Source organism: Empidonax traillii, unplaced genomic scaffold (genome assembly GCF_003031625.1).
Source record: "Empidonax traillii isolate 1590-97213 ecotype Southwest subspecies unplaced genomic scaffold, ASM303162v1 scaffold95:size1152806, whole genome shotgun sequence".
NCBI lineage: Eukaryota > Metazoa > Chordata > Aves > Passeriformes > Tyrannidae > Empidonax > Empidonax traillii.
In genome coordinates, this window is record NW_020955288.1 from 371087 (window position 1) to 391682 (window position 20596).

At 40.4% G+C, this 20596-nt stretch overlaps 1 protein-coding gene across 1 annotated transcript in view; it reads left to right on the forward strand.

Annotated features, from left to right (window-relative positions):
* The window catches only part of PARVA (parvin alpha), a 67651-nt gene that overhangs the window by 755 nt on the left and 46300 nt on the right, over window positions 1-20596 (forward strand). The gene's annotated exons all lie outside the window — the stretch shown is intronic.

A 20596-nucleotide genomic window follows, 5' to 3' on the forward strand; every position in this document is an offset into this window, starting at 1 on the left:
TGGGAGGGGGGACGGAGGACGGGGGGAGGAGACAGGGGGAGAGGAAAAAGCTCTGGGGAGCGGGAGGAAGGGGCTGACGGGGAAGGACGCGCGGGGTGGGGTGGGGTGGGCAGGCGGCGAGGGAGGAGCCGCCCCGGCCCCGCCGCTCCCGGGATCGGTCCCGGGGTCTGTGTGCAGGGGCAGCTCCTGGGGTCTCTGTGGGAGTCGATCCCGAGGTCTGTGTGCCGGGATCGCTCCGGGCATCCCTGTTTGGGGGCTGCTCGGGGGGTCTGTGTGCGGGGGAGCCGCGGAGCTCGGCCGGGGAAGGAGCACTCCCCGCCCAAGGCCCGGGACTGGTTCCTCAGCAGGATTTACCTCCGCAGTTGTGGTGCAGGCACCGAGAAACTTGGTGCTCGAATCCTCCGTGATTCATTAACGTGTAATGTTGGTCTATGGTGTGGTCGGCACACATCGCTCTGAGGAACACGCGTAATGCACGCGAGTGATTTCGTGTTCATAATCGTTGCTCAGAGGCTTGCAATGAAATTGTCCTTGGGCTAAGCAAAAAAACCTTCGCCTCACGACAGCAGACCTTTGCAGAACGCGGAGTATGTGGAGCAGTCTTGTTCTTTGTCCATACATGTGAGTTAATGCCCATCCCCGACTAAATTTGCCTATTTGAAATCCCATGAGACAGAGAATTGGAATTTAACCTTGCCGGCCCATCTTTTTCACAGCTGAAGTTAATTTAAATATGATGCAAATAGAGCCGAAGTTACAGCCACTTCAAAACAGTTTTTCAGGCAACATTCGTTGCTTGCAAGTGCAAAGAAAGGTACTACACTCAGCAGACCTTTGCTCTTCATGTGCACAGGGGCAGTGCAAGGAGGCACAGCCTTCCAGAATAGCACAGAATAGCACCAGTGCTGTAGAAAAGGATAATACAACTTGAGCGAGTACAGCCCTTCATTCTGTAGCTATCACATCATCTTTCTGTGATGCATGGGCTTGCTTTTCAATTAAAGCCCGTGTTGCACGGTTGCACTCGTGCTATTTGGCTTTTTCTGGTCATTGTAGATAGCCCAGAAGTTGATGAAATAGTAAAGAACGACAAACTTTATTAGTTATCCACGTTTTTACATTATTCTGTTAGAGTATATGTGACCATTGGCAGTATTGAACTAACAAGAATCTTCCTTAATGAGTCCATACTGTAGGTATTTGTAGAGGTCTTTAAGTTAGCATATTTGTAGCAGATTTGGTATGTCCATTTTATTTTTATTACTATTTTTTATTATTAAGTGCTGTTTTCCTTAGTGACAGATGTTTGAAGTCACAAGTCACCAGCAAACTGTTAGAGGCAGAAGTTCCTTTTATTCACAATTCGTAATCTTACAAAAAGATATATTCTGTGAGATCATATTTCTTCTCATTACTTTTATGCCTGTATTGAATTTACTGACTAAAATGTGCACCTGCAATTTCATTATCTCATCACTTTTTACCCTTTAGAAATTTTGAAACTGCATTAGTATTGTCTTCTGTGTTTCCCAATTTTATAAAGTCTATTTAAAAATAACAGTGGCTTGGAGAATTGTTTGGGGTTTTTTTAACTTTGTGAAGAGTTTGTTATTTGCTGATGTACAAAAAAGTATTGTATGTATTTGCACTGCCCCTGTGTACTTCTCTGCTGGAAGCATATATAGAGGTGGGGTTGATAGTATGCTCTTTTATTTTGTTTATTTTTGGGGGTCTAGAGGATTAAAACCTTACTGTGAAGCCTCTCTTTGTCATGCTTCTTAATCTTTCCTCCACTAGAAATAAATATGGGTTTGGAAACTATTAATGAGTGACTTTGTTCCTTGCAGGCTGTAACGCACACACAGGGGTTTCATCTTAAGTTGCTGTCAGATTGTAGGGCTCTAGATATACTTGTCACCTAGTTAGGAACTTCATATAGGAGGGCAGATTGCTTGTTCATCTGGGCTCTGTTCTTTGGGGTTTTCACTGCCTTAGTAGAGCTGTGGCAGGTTTGCTGTAGAGATGGGTCTCAGTCACAGGAGTGCACGTGGTTACTCACTGTTTACACATGTGTTAGAAAATGTTCAAGTATAAGTCATGGGTATTTGAGGAAAGAAAATATTTTTTTTTCTACTGACCATGTTTAGACCTTCATGTTTAGTAAAGTAGAATGAAGTACTTTTAGATGGCATCTTTACTCTTTTCTCACATTTTTTAGCAGAACATCAGGATCTGAATGTTCCATATTCTGTAATCCAGTTTCTTAGTCCGGTATCTCTCTCTATCCTGTTTTAATGTGAATGTTGATCTCTAATCTAGTAAGGTCTCTCAATAAAATGAATTGTTAGTAACTTCAGAAATAATGCTCTGGTTTGGATTTTTTTTTTTTTCTGCATAGGGTATTTATTTCCCTTTTCACCTACTTAGTCTTATGATTTGTCATTTTAATATTCCACTAGAGTAAATCCAGTAAGTTCTGTATCTCACCTATGTTGATATTTCTTCACAAGGCAGCAGTTCTGATTATTCCAATTTGTTGTTGTGTTTAATCTGTGGGCAGTGGAACAAGTGCTCTTTTGGATGAACCGAGATCATGCAGAAGATACCTCTGTCATCCCAGTCTCCTGATCAGTTGGGTTAAAGGCCTGGCTGGAGCTACTATGGCATTTTTTCCAACCTGCACACCTGTAGGGGCTACCAGGAGGCTGCTGCACACACTCCTGTTTCGTTTCTCTATCTTAAGCCAGGCCATGCTCAGGGTGCACACCTGAAATCAAAAACTCTGGACCATACCTGGGTCTCACAGCTTAGTGATAGGTCAAGACACTCAGTGGGCCCTGGTGTACTTATGGTAAATGAGGGACAACTGAAAATTTTCCTGTCTTTCAGTCAGTGTAAGTTCTGCTTTTACACAGAGGACAGAAACTTACTGATTTACTCCAGTAAATCAGTAATAAAATACTCCAGTATTTTGCTGCAAGGGCTAAGAATTGGTTTTGAATAATGTAAGAATGTTTTCTCTCTTGTAGGGAATATACTAATTACACTTTAGTACTATCAGTGCTGTGTATGTACTTAACTGTTGTAGATGATACATTATTACACATGAATGTTGAATTTGTCATCAACAGGCAATTTGACCATTGGCAAAGTGATATTTTCATTTATTGCAACACTAGAGCCAGTGCCAAAATGCTCCACCAAATGAAAATCCTTTAGGATCTGAAGTGACATTATGATGAAGAAAAATGCAGATTATTTATGAAGAGAGTCAAGTCTATGTAGTTTTTGCTACAACTAAAGTATTTTATAATACAATATAAAGTGGGTTTTCTGTAATAACATTAATTCATATGTATAAATATATATAAAAATATATAGCTAGCCTTTCCTTTATGAACTTCAAAGTTTTTGGCAATGGTAAGTAGTCCACCAGAGGTAGAGATTAGGGTAATCTAGACAAGTGAAATGAATTATCTAGTATGACAGCACAAATTGTTGACCAAAACAAAGAGAGTAATGCAAGATACTGTTACTTGAGATATCACATGTGATGTAAGCAGGGCTTAGTCATACCCTAAGACATATGTTAATATGGAAAGTACATTGCCATTAAATATTAGAGAATATTTGATAAAATCTAGTATTTGGAGCTCAAACTTGCTTATGTTGTCATCTGTCATGTTGGCTTTTGTCTGTTTTTCATTTACAATATCTCATCACCATTGATGTAATTCAAGGATGAGAACATTGTACTTTAGTCTTTCCTGTGAAAGTACGTGCAGCCGCAGCCTAAATGGTGTGTATGTTGTCTTAAAGTAATAAAAATTACAAATTATTGAATACGTTTGAAGTTAATTAAATTTGCTTTTTATCTAATGAGAGAATGGTGAGATAATACTAAAATATTTGATGACCTGTTTACAAACTGAATTGCAATATGCAAAAATTATTTGTAGTTTTTAATAAGGTTCCATCCCTTTCATTCCTGAAAAGCATTCAAAGCCTGAGCCACCCCATATATGCTACTGAAGGATCCCAGTCCTTATCTATCAGGAGTTCAGATGCATGGTGGAGCTCATCATATTAGCAAAAGTAAACCACAAATTAATTATTTTGTAAGCTCCTTGTAGAAGTCTGAATTGTGGACTAAATATATATCTTTAAACAAGTGCAAGGAGAGAACAGAATGTTGATGGGGTTTTTTAGATTGGGGGGGTTGTGTTACCTTATGAATTTTTCATGTTGGGTTTTAGTAAGGTCACGTGTGATTGTCCTCCATGAATTTTCCTGGCCTGGCAATTATAGACCCAGAAAATTCACTCCCCCTAATAGCTTACCTTAGTGGAGAATCTAAAAGAATTGGCCCCTGACATGCTAATAAATCTGTGACACGTTTGGGAATGGAGAGTGAAGTTCAGAATTGCTTAAATTGCATAGGAGCAGATGGGAAACACACAGCTTGGACCCGTGCATCTGGTACAGAGCAATTGTACAGGCTCAATCAGTTTTCCAATTGATATGACATCAATTTCAGCAATTTGACTGCTCTTCTGCCTAGTTTATTTGGTGTTGATGGGCAGGAGAAGGAATGAATTTTCTGCTACCTTCCACTTACGATATTTCATCTTTTTGTGTTGTGTGTCTTGTTTTGATTTAATTTTGGTATGTGAGGTCACAGTAGGCAGTATTCTCTGCATGCCTACAGGAAGAGCATGTTAACAGTGTAAAATATTGTAGATTCTGGTGTGTTTTGATAATAACCTTAAATTTCTTAATTTGTATTCTTAGATTGTCCTACTTTCATGTTATTCCATAAAACGCAGCATGGCAACAAGGTAAAGATTAATAGTAAGTGTAGGGTAATGAAAGCTTTTCAGGTATTTTAAGTAAAATGTTTGTCTTTCTGGAATCTGTGAGTAAAACACCTTGCTGTATGACTCACTGACAGAGAGATTATGCCTTGGTCTTCCTGTGGGCATTTTACTGTGAAAGAAGTGTATTCCTTGGTATGCAAGAAGTGTTCTGCTGAACTTTAATTGATATATTTGAATAATTTTCTTTGGACCTGTTTCTGCAGCTTCCTTTTGAGTAATGCACACTCCTAGTGCAAATGACTAGTTTTGTCAGTAGATTTTTGTGCCTCTCTGTTTCTCATGTGAGAGATTCTAGGCTACTTGAAAAGTTTTGCAGGATTTCTCTTATCTTCTGCTCTCATCTGATGCTGTGTTTACAATGCAGACGAAGCTGGAAGAACTTATCTATGTCCTACCATTGTACTTGCTCATGTGTAGCGTGAACGGTGAAAATGAACCACTGAATGCTGATTTCATAGTGGTGCTTTGAAGATGGCATCTAGTGTCTTCTGTGAGAAGGAAATGGCACGGGTAAGGCTTTATTACCAGTCATATTATCAATACTTTTGAGTTGCTGCCTTTCACTGCAGCAAATCAGTTCATCAACCCTAGGCCTCTTTGTGCCATCTGAGGAGCTGAACAGCTGTTTTTGCTGCCTGACAAAATGGTCTTTACTGCCAACCTTACTGTGTAGCAACTGAAATGTGCTTATAATCTTTTCCCTGTATACTGTGTTGCATATTTCCATGTCCCTGGTGTACTGCCACAGGCACCTTATGGACAGCTGCATAACTGATGCTGGGCAAAACCTGTTAGCATCACCACTGAAATAATTATTGCCTTGGAGCAAGTTCTGTTAAATAGGTGGAAGGAACGTGGAAAGCAAAAAGCAAAATAGAGGGAAGATCACTTGCTTTGTTTGTCATTTCGTTGCTATGAGCCTTCTGAGCACGGGAGTAGGAGAAACTACTAAAGAGGACAGCACTGGGTTTTTGTTTCCATGCTTTGAATCCGAATTGTCAGGGGATATCTGGGGAGGCCTCTCTGCCCTGACCGTTGAAGGGATCGCTTGGCAGAAAGGGAGATAATTGTCTCTGAAACACTTCTGTCGGTGAAGATGAACAGCATGGACACCCAACTGTTGCTCGGGCTGCAGTGGCAATCGCCCTCCAGATGCAGCTCCTGGGCACATTTGTAAGTGACAGCTCTGACATGCTTGAAGCTCTGACATGCTTGAAGCCGTTTGTCATCTGTCCAGCCGAGCTGTGCCGGGTCTGTGTGGGTGGAGGAGTAACTGCTTGCAGCCTTTGATAGCTTTGGGGTCTGTCCCACTTTTGCCTTCCTGCCTCTGCCTCCTCTTCCCACAAATGCTGCTCTCTGCAATGAACAGGAACCAGTCAGTGCATCTATTACTGTTTATATGGGGCTAAATCAAGGGTCAGGTCTTATTGTGCTAGGCACTGTACCTTCACAGTACCAAGAGACCCTGCATGCAATAATTCGCAACCTAAAGCTGTATATCTTGCATATTTTTCTGGCTTTTTCCTCCTGTAATCTGCATTTTAACATTATACCTGGCATTTCAGTTTTGCTAGTACTCATGATCTCATTCAGAATTTTTATCTAGTTCACTTTCTCTTTGTTTTTTTGTTTCAAGAGCTTTCTGCTCTCCCTCACACCCTTTTTTGATGGGCTCTGGTTCTGGTTAGTTTAGAGAAAGATATGAGAATATTGCCAATATTTCTGAACCTCAAAGTCACAGATAGTCCTAAAATTACTCTAAAAAATTCATTGTTTCAACCAAATATTCATGTAGGACCCAGTCCGGTTATGCTTGGTCCATATGTTTCCTGTGCAACAAACATGTGAGTCCCAGATACCAGCCTTTTTGCCAGACAGGTTATTGAGTCTGTATCCAGAGTTATCCCATCATGGTATAGCTGAACATATCAGTGCCTGCTTTATGCTGAATCTCCCCTAGCATGTGCAAAGGGTTAGATCCTATGGGATTGTAAAACAGGATATGGAAAATACACTGACAGTGTTGAGGTTAACACAAAGCACAGCAATGCCGACCTCCTCTGTGCCAGAGAGGGGGCAAAGGGGTGTGGTGGTGTCTCACTGGAGGCAGGAGGACCCATGCACGCAGTAAAGGGATGTGTATGAAGAGGACACAGAGCCAGACTCTCCTGCCTCTTCCCACAAGGGCATCCTTGATTGTTAAGTTGCTTTTGAACTAATACAAGTGACACTTAAATTTTTTTTTTTTTTTTTTTTTTTTTTACTGTATTCATTGTTAATTTTTGAAACTTATTGCTATGGGATGTTTTGGATGCTAGAAATATTTTTTAAAAGTGGATGGGGCGGGGGAAGCTAGAAGTGACTCTGGCTGGATTTTAGATGGAAAGATATTCCAATGTCTGCAGAGGCCCACTTGGGAATCATGTAAGCCATCACAGACATTTCATGTTCAGAAATCACAAAATACCTGTTATAAAATTGAAATCCATGGCCGTTATGAAGTTTATGCCAAATTTTATTGTTTTGCTTTTCCCTGTTTGTGTTGTAAAGAAGGCATTCCTGCCAGGGACCAGGACCCTGGGCTTTGATGTTCTGTTCTGACCCAATACAGCCATGAATTCTGTTGTTCTCTGACTACCTGCAGGAGGGCATAGAGCCACTGAACTCTGTCTTGGCATGTGAATGCCAAAAGCAGCCTAAGTTATGTGGGCAAGTCAGCTGCTACACAAGTACACCTTTTATTTCCTGTGTTTTTCCCATTTGAGCAGTTTCTCCGTCCTCTGAGCCCATTGTCTGGTTTCATACAGACTAAAACTAAATATTCACCGCGGTGGTGTAGAGGAAAACACACTGCACTGTCACTGCAGAGACCCGAGTTCGATTCCCGGTCGGGGCCCCTCCCCAGGCAGATGGAGCTCGTTAGCCCTGTAAGGCAATCCATCTACGTCCTGAGGACCTCGCTGCCACCGTCCAAGCGTGCTTGGCCCCGGCAGATGAACCTCAGGATTAAAGGGTGAGCTCAGTTCCGCGCACACTGTGTCTCACCTAAAAAATCCAATGCGCAGGCTGGAAGGTGTAAAAGACCTTCCCCGGTTCTTCGTTCGCGAAGAGACTGGCCAATGTAAATATTCACCGAATGAGTTAAAGGAAGGGAGGTGGTGAAGGGGAGTAGAGAAGCAGAGCAAGGGATCTGGCTGTGGAAAGCAGCTGCTCTCTGAGGTGCTGCTGGGCTGGGAGGAGGGACAGGGCTGGAGGGCAGGGGGAGGGAAGGAGGATGTCTGCCTGTGGGACTGTGTCCATCCCTTCCTCTCCTCTCTCCAGCAGCAGCTGCTCCCCCCTCTCCTTGTGCTGCCCTGGTCACGGTGGTCACTGCTGCGCTGTTTGGGGTGCTGTGAGCAGACCTGGGTGAGGGGGCCTGGTGGTTTGGCAGAGCCCATTGCCACTGCAGCTGTTCCCCATCTGTGGGGAAGGGGTGATGGCCACAAGCTGCCAGGTGGACTGTGCTGTCCCAGAGACAGCTTGGGTTGCAGAATTGCTGAATAGTTACGGTTGGAAGGGACCCCTGGAGATCATCTGGAGATTCAGGTGTCTGATGCTTCAGGATCTCAACTGAGGGAAGGTGGACTGGTCTGGCCCAGCAGGCTCGTAGCTTTGACTGTCCAGGTGTGATGAAGGTGTGGTGACAGCATACTCTGTCAGTTCTTTTCAGTATCTGCTGTATTTGGCTGGATGCATAGCAATTTATCTAGATGAAAGACAAAAAAGATTAAAGCAGTGGAGTAAAATCAGCATTGAACAAATGGTTGAAGAGCCTCCAGTGCCTCCAGATTACAGGACAGAGCCATGGAAAAGAAAAAAAAACAAAACAACCAAACAGCTAGAGATCAGCTCAGACTGATGTACCTTTATTTCAGTGTTAATTTTTTCTTTACATCTCCAGATTTAAAATATGCTTTTCCTTATATCAGACTGATGAAAGCATGTATCCAGTTTGCAGTGTGAAGGTGGATATAGTTAAATGAAGATGTAGAAGAGAGTAAATACGAAGTTCTCATTTTCATCCTCAGTGAAGTGAGTGTGCCTGTCAGGAGAATCTGTAGTTTTGGAACTCTGATGTTTCCTGTAGCATTTAAAGGAATTTGCCCTGAAGGTAAGAGAAGACCTAGAGACCAAGACTCTGACCAAGAGAAAAGTTCCCACTGGGTTTGATTACTGTTTGTGGGATTCTACATCTTCTGAAACCCTTTATCTTAAAGGCAGCTTCCTGAAAGTACAGGTTTGTGCTTCTGGAAATTTTTCTTGGACAGAATCTCTGGGATGTATCCTAGTTTTAATTTTCTTTTTTTTTAATGCCTTCCACAACCATTAAACAATGCCCTCCCTGCAGACCAAATAGTTTAATACTATGCTCTCTGCCTTTCTCACGGAGATTAAGATAAGGACAGTACAGTTATTTTGTTACTTCGCTGTATCTGAGATCAAGTGCTTCCTAATAATTTAATCCACTGAGTTCTGCAGTCCTTTTCAGCAAAATGCTGATGTTTCTGAAGGTGAAATCAGGAGCTGTAGAAGCACAACTTAACTTTGTGAAGTGAAACTTTAGAAAGGCAGTGGTTAAGGTGTACCTAAAATTTTGTTGCTTTTTCATCTGCTGCTTCTGTCCTCTTCCTTTTCCTCCCCACACCAGTTCCTATTAAAATACAGTTGTTGTTGACTTGTATCTCTAATGCTAAGCTATTTTATTAGCCAAACTGCAGCCAAAACCAAAAGGAGATGACCCTTGAAAGGACAGTTAACACTGCACTTGGTGTAGTCAGTGCTGTGCTAGGAAGCAGTTCACGTGATGATGCCATTTTGCGTGAGAGAGGATGAGCTGGAAGGGAGGATATTTTGCAGCGCTTCACATTTTCACTTGTAGCTTTTCCAGATGCTGGGGTGGGGCTGAAGGCTTAGCTTGCTCTCTGTGTGTTCTGTATGCCTTTTCCAGCTTGTAGTAGTTCCTGTGATGCTTTTGAGTTTGTAGCTGTAGTCGGAGCACTGGGTAGCAAAGGCACTCGGAGCTTTTCTCTTTACATGTTTCATCATACATTTTCTTCTTGGTGTGCTAATACTTATTAATAGATAACGTTACTTGGCTTGAATACCCTTGTCCCTGTTGGAATTGGGTGTGTATTGATGCACCAGTGAGTTAATTCACTTTGGTGACCAGACTGAAATACAAACAAAAGATGCTTTGGAGCAAAAGCAAAATCAGATCAACAGCCTTGTGTGAATCCTTAGCCTACTCTGCAACTACCCCTTGGCAAGCTGTGCTCAGGCCCGAGAAAACCAAGGGCCAGAAAAAAACAGCGATGTGGCTGGTCAAGAGTCAGTTGTGTTGGCAGAGCTTTATCAGGAAGATTAACCACCATCTGTTCTCCTAAATCTTGCACCTGGCTCTAGACTGTTCAACCAAGCGACGATCTTACTCAAAATATTAAAGAATTGCAGTGTTAAGTAACAAAGCTCTACAGTGTCCCAAATGTTCTGCTTTCCTTTTAGTTTTGTAGTAGTCTCTGTAAAATAATTGCACATGGTACTGTGAAATGTTCTTATTATTTATCTTATTATATATGTTTAGATATTTAAAATTAAAGAGAGCACATTGGTCATGAGATGGCAATACTGCTTTTATTCTAATCTTTGCACTTCTCCTTCTGATGTCTTATTGATGTTTCCATTAGGAGCACATAGTGTACCACGGTTAACAACATGTTACTTTTCCTTAGATAACTATTTTTGCAAAAGAAAACACCTGGAATGTATATTTTTGTGAGTCATTCTTGGTAGTTGTAGTCATGTTTAAGTCCTTCTGGCTTCTCTGATTTCTGCTTAGCATAGAACTGGTCCTGTTGTTTGCCTTTCCTGTAGAGTGTCTGTGACACTGACCCAGTGATGGGTGAGATCAGCCTTTGTTCATAGTGAAACCTATGAAATCTTGCTTGGAAAAAGGGACTTCAGTCAGAGTGTTAGGAGAGGGAGTGCAGCAATTGTCAGTGGCCACTGGTCCCCCTCAAAAGCTCTGAGCAGAGACTGAAGGGTGTGGTAGAATGAGGAGCAGCTGCTCATCTCCAGACCAGTAGTAATTTCCCAGACATGAAAATTCAATCTCATACTGCAAAAGCTTTGAAAGAATCAAAAATCCTGAATGGAGTTCTAAATATTATAATTTCCTCAATGTTTCTTAGCATAGGGTTCATAATTTTTAATGGAATGTGTGTTCACAAGAAGAAAAAGTCCATCACCACATCAATGGTATTAGTACTGAAGTCTCATGTGGTACTTGAACCTCTTTACCTGCCTTTGGCTTTGTAAAAGTCAACTTTTAAGTGCCCTGATTAGTGCTGGTCTCTTGGCTTTGGCTGCTGCAGCAGTGCACAAGCAGATAATTCAGGTGAAGTTAAGCTAACTATGCTAGAAACAGGATTGAGAAGCCAAGTTATGAGAGAACATTTTTCATCCATGATTTTTTGCATTATCCTTTGGAGATGCCAGCTTTTGCAACTGGCCACATTTCTTTAGTAATTTTCATACAATGCTTTCTGTGTTCATGTCTACTAAAAATACCTAAAGCTCCATGTTACCAGCCATGTTCAGTAGGTGGCCTTCAACCCTTATCTTACCTTAGCAGGTAATGATTGCTGGCTTATTTTCTACTAGGATTTAGGATTTCTGCTAGGATTTTCTACTCCAGCTTCTCATTTACTGCAGGGGAAAAAGTTAACTTGCTTCCCATGGCCTGTCCGTAGGATTTCTTTCCTGGCTTCTAGGATGTGCATGTTAGTGTGTCAGTGCTGTGCTGCCAGTTGTACCTGCACTTCTTTGGCTCACAGTTAATTGTTCCCCTGGAATTACAGACACTGAAAGACTCAGGTGTTGTGTGATCATAGGGCTATGGCTGACCACGTTCCTGGCTCAGAAAACAGGCAGATGTCATACTCAGCAAACAGATGGACGGCGTGCAGGCAGCCCAGAGAGCACGTGTGCCACGAGGATGGGTGTTAAGGTCAGAATTTCCCAAGCAAGAATGTCTAAATTGCTGTGCCCTACTTATCCAACTGTGAGCTGGATTAATGAAAGGGAGAGTTTAGACAGAGAAGTACTTTGGGTACATTTAGTGAGAGAAGAGATGTTTTCTTTTGTATCTGTACAGGTGGTCCTTTTGAAGAAACCAAAGTAAGCTTCCTCACCTGGGTAACAGCCTGAATAGGTTGGCAGGGTGTGAATCCATTTTCAACGTGTGTAAAGAAAAGCGTAACCGTTTGCCAGTGTACAGCCTTTCATTTATTTTTTTCTTAACAAGTTTTTTTTTTGGCCATAGAGTCAGGCTGAGGCCTAATAATTTTTTTTCTTTTAACCGTAGGCAGTTCTAAAGTAGCAAAGTATTAATAGTGAAATATTGGTTTAGAAGAACACTAATGCACAGGGGATTCTAGAGCAAACGAGGCAATGCTGTCAATGGTTCAGATTGTTCTTAATTACAATAATGGCATTATAGGAGCTGCAGTTGCTGTCGGGCACAAAAGAAGATAATGATAATGTCAGAGTGCTCAGAGTAAATGCAGTATAATGTATTGCAGTGCTGAATTCAAAAGATGATATGCCTAACTTGTCGTCAGAGTGCATGAAGAAGAAGAATGGTAAAAGGTCAGAACACTTTTTGTTGTAACTATGTAGTTCAGGGGGTTGGGATTTGTGGTTTTGGGTTTTTTTTTGATATTTTTTTTTTTTATGGCCTACTCTTTCAGGCTTAAGAAGAAATGTCAGATCTCATGTGTTTGAATGATGTGTATTAATTTTATTAGAAGGTGCGATCACATCTGTCCTCCCCACTTGGAATAAAGAAAATCACTTTTGCTTTGAGAAGGAAATATCTATTGGTTCAATAGCCTTATACCCTCAACACATTTGATATTGATCCTATTAGAATAAAAAAACATGAATATGTTAGATTTGGCCCCTAGTCAGAATTTGCCCCAGTAGCCTCTAGAGATATGTCCAGATCTATTTAATGCATGTGATCCCTATTTTAAAATAAGACAAAAAAAAAAATTCAACTGAGTTTTGGGCATGTTTCAAAGCTGGATTTGAACTTTATGGCTAGAGACTAAATCTGAACTGCAGCACTTGTAAACTTTGTTAAGGCTGTATGCTTACGTAAAAGAGGCTTTACTGTTTTACTGCAAAGTAAAACGCAGCAAAGCAGCTTGTGGTCTCAGATTCTTGTCACCGCTTTGTTATTCTCAATCGTAGGTACAAACAGATAATAAACTGGAAAATAGTTATCCCACTCATTATCCCATGAGTATTCAAAGTGATTTAGTGTCTTGCATAACTCCTAAAACCTCATTGCAGTGGTGGGCTGGATTGGAAAAAATAATCAGCATCCAGGCGATTTACATCTTTATTACTTTGTTTGTTTTTAACTGACTTGAAACAGTTACTCTCAAATGAAACGATTTCTGTAGAATCCTAATAAATATTTTTTAGGTAGTGTTGTCTCATGCACGGAATGCCAGCGTGTAAATACAGTTCTCCCCGACGGGACCGCAGGGTGCAGGTGCTCTGTAGGGCACAAGGTGGCTCCAGCTCACGAGGAAAGCTGGCGTGAACGGAGTAAGTGCCAGGAATTAGTTCAGAGAAATCAGCCAGTAGTGTGTCAGAATGGAGCTCGGCAGTTCGCTGTATTGCAGGTCTGGTATTTTAAATATGGACTGAATCTTAATGGCCTTTAGAAGAAAACCGTGTCTAGCCTTAGAGTGGAACTAGTAAATTTAGGTTACATTTTGTGTCTCGTATTTCATTTTAGAGGGAGTTTCCCCATGGATCTTATCAGAAATTCCGAGTGAAGTTGTTCTTGTCCAAGTAAATAACAACTCTGTTTATATCCATAGCTTACCCTAGGAATGCTGTTCTGAACAGAGTTGGTGTGTACAGTAAGAACACAAATGTAAAGTAAGCTGGACAGAGGATAAAACAGAGGTAAAGGTTCATGAGAAACGTTCAGGGTTTTTTTTATCAAGGAGGTTGTTAAAATTTATTGGGTAGGGAAGATAACAGAATAAGTTGATAAGAAATTCGCACATTATAACCTGCAATAAAAAATGCTTTGTGTCTCTTGTTGGTCTTGCACTGGTGTAACAACAGCATTTTTGTTTTCAGAGTAACTTAGAAGTGAATTGCTTGTCCAGTTCTATTTCCAACATAATATTAGCTGCTCATAGTCTGTCGTTACACAGAATATCTTCATCTGAATGTTTTTTAACACTTGGGAATTTTAAAGTGAGATCAGAAAAGGAGAAATGTTTGTTCTCTCCATACCATCTGCTTGGGGCAACTGAGGCAGAAAAAAATGAGTTAATTTACTCATGTGATCATCTGCAGGGTAAGAAGTGGAAGAGAGCAGTGGTCTCTTCATTTCAGTGTTTAGTCTTGCTCCATTAGATAGTTTTGTGCCATTCAAGTTTTTTGTGTTTATTTTTTTAGCTGTCTGATGCATGTCTTGATATAGTTTAGACTTTTAGATGAAACTTAGCTTTTAATTGGTTGGGTTTGGAATTTTTTTATTTAACAACAACTCATCTGGTGTTGCATTTTTTTTGTTTGTGAAAATTTTTTTGGTTTGTGAACTAAGTAGATGTTTCCTGAGGTTTGAATTTTTAAATTTGCTTTACGTACAGTTGCAGCAGGCATTATATTAAACAAATATATTAATAAATAGCAATTCTTCATGTGACTTTGCCTCTATACCAAAGAAGGAGGTTTGCTTAAAAGATTTAACCTGTTTTACTTGATAGTAGTCTTTCTCAAAGTAATATCAGGTGTTAAAACAAATTCATAAATCTAACTTTGCTGCATCACTTACTTTAAAAGTCTTGAAGGCTATAACATCTAATGTTAAATACAGCAAAATAAATTAGGTACCAAACCTACACAGTTAATGTTAAAGTAATGCAAAGCACCATTTTGACTTAGTAGATATTCTGTATTTTCAGTTATACAAAAACATTTTATCAAAAGTTAACTGAGGGCATGATTTTCATTAGTAACTCCCCATATTAGATTCTAACCCCTTTGTTCTTCATTCAGACAGAACGCCCATTAGAGTCAAAGAAAGTTTTGACTGAATAAGGAATACAACAACTGGCTCTAGTTTTAGTACATATAGGGCCAGATTGTGGGTCACGGCCAGCTCAAGTGTACAGCTCCAGTGATTCCAGATCTTGTGCATAATAGGCAGATCCTTCACACTGTTATGATGGTACATTATTAACATGTCAAATACAGAAGAAAAAAAAACCTGACAGTTTTATGGCTGCTCAGAATCTTACTAGTACGTCTTAATGTTTTGTGTTTCTGAACTGAAATTATGCAAATATGTCTTCAAAAACATTTCCCTGTTTTCATGAGAGAGTGAAGAAAATAGAAGTAATCAAAAATTGGTATTAAATACGCAAATAGTTTGGCCAATTAATAAATATCTGCTGTTGCGGAATAGAAGGTCTGTGGGCTGGAGCTGGCTCTTAACTTAATGTTAACTTACATTTAATTAGCCAGACCAGATGGAAGCTGGCTAAGCTTCGCATGAAGGCTTGTGGGAAAAAGACATAATCTTCCATTTTGTCAAAGGAACTAATACCACAGATTAAAGGTCGGTATTCTTTTCAGAATTTAAAGAGTGGCTGCATAGTGGCTGACAGCAAGAAACAGCAAGGGCACTAACAAATTAGCTTAACCCCTCGATGACTAGTATACCAGCCCTGCTTCATTTGATTCCCCAGTTCAAACCATCAGTCTCCAGTTTCAGTAATAAGTCCCAGACAGATCAGAATGTCTGCAAATTTTATTCTTTTGTCAGGAAAGTAAGAGTCATATGTAGGCAGTTAGCATGGGTAGAGAGATGAAGTTCTGGGAAAGGTTTTCTTACCCAGTGGAGTAAAAATTCATGCTGTTCAGATGCTAAGCACTTGGGATCAGTCTGACAAACCACTTAATTCCTCACTTAACAATAAGCATGCAAGTAGACAAGTCAAGTAGACAAGTCAAGAAACCATTCATGTGCTCAAAGAGGTGCATACATGGATCAAGTCAGAGGCTCAGAGCTTAAGGACTAAATCACGCACGTACTCTGTTAAGGCTTGAAAATGAGGTAGAAAGAGTGAATGGATCTGTCAGACTGAAACTTAAACATAGCTACAAGAAATTGCACAGTTTTTAAAATGAGGAAATTAAAGTCCATTAAAAAAAAAAAACAAGAAAGAAATAAAGAAATGGGATTGATTGGTTGATTTATGCTAATTGTTTGAGCATTTAGCCAGTCTTTGGGGTTACTTTCTAGTGTTTTCAGCAAGGTAAGAGAGAGTTCTTTCTGAAGTGGAGAATAGTAATCTACAGACCAAGAAATTAAGATAAACTCAGCATTGCCATGAAACATCAAATGCCACATTGCTTGTGCAGAAAATAAGGGAACCCTCTGCAGTAGGTAATAATTGTTATAACTTTGGTCTGCCGTCTTTCCATATCCTATTTAGAGTGGAAATACTTGTGCAAGGTCTAGCTTGGGAAAGGAAGCGGGGAAATAAGCACCTGCTAGTTGAATCAGGTTTATGCCTGCGTTCATGTACAGCAACAGGGAGGGAGATATCTGTTGGACTTTCCCAGCTGGGATGCAGGCACCTGTAGAGCTGGTAAGTGTCTTTTGAACACCCAAATACACAGGTGCATATAGGTGCCTAAATAGCTACTTAAGTTCCCACAGTGTATAATCCCCTGACAGTAACAGTGTATTTTTAAACACTTAAAAACAAGCCTTTAAAAACATTTTGGAGTTTAATTCTCCGTTTTGTAAATATTTTTGCTACTAGACCATCTTGCCTAGCTTGTTGCATATGAACTTTCTCATAGTGAGCACTATCCATTTGATGGGTTTGTCACATAAGTAAAATCATTTGGATGAGATTGGGTCAGTTCTTACAAAGAGTAGAGTATTTTGCAAATCTCATTTAATACTCTATGCTTGCTGATAGTCCCAGAAGAGAGGGCTGGGGACGTGAATGAACATAAAAACTCTGCAACCTGTTTATAATTGCCTTGTGTGGATGGAGATTTGATATGCTGAAGTGAGGAAATCTGTGCTGCTGTTTACTGTAGCATTTTTAGAGTGTGGATAAACACAAGATTCCAGCACCATGCTCTGCAAAGTCTACAGATTAAAAAAATTAATTTTAGTGTGCAAAACTTTTATACTGTATCAGCTGAACTGTAGCACATATGGATTTGGAATCCTACTGAGTACTTTGAAAGCTGTATTCACATGAATTTATGTTGATGCTTTTGTCTCTTTTCTCATTTTTAAATAATTACATCCTGGGGATAGAAGAAGAATTGTTTTACTAGTCACTGTTTACTAGACCACTTTTATCTACGGTTACCAACTGGTGGCATTGGAGATACCACAGTTATTTTCCATTTTGAGTTACTGACATATTTCAGATACCACTTAGTGACAAAATATTTGAAGGGAATGGTAAATTTAAAAGCCATTTTTGTTGCAAATGATGGAATTATCGTTTACTTATCAAGCTCATTTCAGCTGTTATAAACCCAGAGATGTGTAGGAGTAGGTAGTGTACTTCTGGGAAATGTATGAAAATACTGGGTTTGCTTTCCTTGTCAGATAAAACTCAAAAGTGCACACCTAGACTCAGCTCCTGTTCTCTGATAAATGCCCCCTGCCTCACATGGAGAGTAAAGTCCAGCCCAGTAGGATTTGTCCCAACAAGTAGATTTGGAGAGAACCTTTAGAAGCAACGTTGTTCATATACCTTCAATGAGCGTGTCAGACATCTTCAGGTGGGGATCACACTCAGTTTTGTGAGGACGCAAGTACAAATTCTACTTTCATTAAACTCTGTTACAAAAAACTGTTGAAATCAGAAAAGTTTGGGAGCTGCCTTTTTCAGGGAAGTACTGTGCAGTATGAAACTTGCCAAAAACTAATGGATTGTTTGCAGGAAATTGGAAGTTAAAGTGCATGAGTCAGTCTACTTCAAGGCTGAACAGTTTCCACTGAACTTAAGTAATGAATGCCAAGACCTGAGACAGTACAATCAGCTGCAGCAGTTTTCTTCAGTTGCTTAGTCCAGGCACTGTAAAGGATTCTATGTTTAGCAGAGTCCTCCTTGTCTGTTAGTTCATCAGGCTTTAAAAGTGTTAGCATATGTTGTTGTTGTTACTGACACAGAAACCTTTGCAGAAGGAGCAGCAACCCAAGCATTTTTCTTCTTGTTTCAAAGCAGTTACTACAGAGTAAGGACTAGAATGTGAAGTTTCGGGGATTTCATCTGCAGAAAACAACTTTTGTAATGTCAGTCTCCAAAAAAAGGACAGTATCATTTCTTTACTTAGAAGTGATACATGTTAGCTTCAAAAAGTACACAAGTCATTTGCTTGCCAGTGTGTGCAAGGATTTATGAAATGTAACAAACACTAGATACAAGACAAAATAATCCTTAATAGTTTTGATTTGTGACAGATCTTATGCCCAGAGCATATTTGTGCAGTACCACTTTTTACCAGGGTACTAAATGAATCCAACTCTTTGTAGAAATGCAAAAAAGAGAATGAGGTGTTCCTATATATGCACATGGCTTAGATTTCCTTAATGTGAGTTATTTGATGTCTGTGCATGTAAAGAGTGGTTGGGGGCAGGCACAACCCAGTCGATTCTTCCCTTAATCCTATGCTCCTGCAGGGAGGGGTCCCGTTTTCCAATTTGCCTCAATAGTTGAACTTTCTAAGCGTTCCTGAGCTGGAGAATCACTGTGTGCACCAGAGCCTTGGGACTTTGGTCTCATGCAGGCAGTGTGAAGGGAGGTAGGTGATATATCTCCATGCATTTGCAGTTGCTCGAGACAGTGTGAGTGCTGGGCCAGAAAGATCACTGTGTGCCTGGAGTCGCAGAGTCACAGAGTGGCTGAGGTTGGAAGGGGCTTCTGGAGGTCATCTGGTTCAACCTCCCTGCTAAGCAGGGCCACCTAGAGCCAGCATGCCCAGATGGCTTTTCAATATGTCCAGGGATGAAGACTCTGGGTCTCTGCCCAGACCTCTCTGGGCAACTTCTGCCAGTGCATGGTAAAAGTATTTTTCCTAATGTTCAACTGGAACCTCTTGTGTTTTGGTTTGTGCTCGTTACCTCTGGTCCTGTCACTGGGCACCACTGAGAAGAGTCTATCTCTGCCATTTTTACAGTCTCTCTTCAGATATTTGTGCACATTGATGTGATCCCCCTGAGCCTTCTCATCTCTAGGCTAAGCAGTCCCAGCTGTCTCAGCATCTCCCCATGAGAGATGCTCCAGGCCATCAGTCAATTATTTAGAATTTTGCTGTGCTGACTCAACATAACATTCTGTTGCCAAGTCTAGAAAGTTGCCCATCTAGAGGATACCTCCTAAATAATGGCCTCAGACTTAGCTGTGTTAATTTACATGTATGGATCAGGGTGCAATTTCTTTTCCTTTTACCCACAAAAGGTAATTATTTCCTCTAGAGGTTTCATTGCAGAAGACCATTGAAAAGCCCCAGAGAAATCTTACCATTTCAGGTCTTGAAATAAAAGCTGAATTACACCCATGGGTATAATTATGTGATAGTTTTCTAATGTTTATGATCTAAATAGGAATGTCAGAGTTTTGATTTCTTTTGTTAATTTAATATTTCACTTAATAAGCAATTTTTTAAAATAGCAGCTCTCTTTCTTATATTTGCTAGTTAATATGAAAACAGACAAGTGAAGGCCCAACCAGCTCAGCATGTACTGGCCAGAGATGTATGTTTGTAGAGGAGTATGAGACACATATGATGGCTTTTGAGAATGCTCTGCCAGCCTCCAACAGTTTAGCAATTCTTTTTGTGTACATTCACTAAACCTCTCTCCAAATAGTTCTTTTGGGGTGAATTTTCCCATTTGGCCTCTGACCATGGAAGTTTTTGACACCTGCAGAGTGCTACCTAAGGAGTTTCTCAGTTTTACCTTGAGCTTTCTGAAGACCCATCTCTTAATGTTGGTTGTATTGTCTAGAATACTGTTTTTTAAGTGCACATTCCTTCTTCAGCTTCTCTGCTGAACGATCACCTGGTCCTGAGTGTGATCAGGATTTTGGAAAGTTCCAGCACTAATGCTGTTGTTTCATTAGTCTTACAAGATGACTGAAAGGTGGAGTCTCACTCTGATTTTAACCCCTGGGGTGTTGCGTCCCTTGAGCCAATTCAAGTGTCTCCATGGCTATGGAGTGTATGGGATCAGGAACTGACATAGGTTAGAAATAACATTTTTTGTTGACGGGTTGTTCAGTTTAACCCAAAGCTCTTTCCTGACATAATTTATCATAAGGCCATGTGAATACTTGTGCAAGAGATGCTGACCATGTGGGAGTAAGAATGATCAGTAAGTTTGGGAACAAGGTGCAATTGCTCCTTTTAAAAGCAGTGGCCATGGCACAGGTTCCTGCATTACTTTGGATATTTAATTATTGTGTGCCTCAATTTCCATATATGTGAAGTGGAGCAGTGACAGGGATTAAATTTGGAAGAACTTTTGAGCTTTCTAGATGAAAAATGTTAAGGGTTATTAAGTGTGAATGTGATGAAAGGCTTAGCAGACAGGTGTGGCTTAAAGAAGT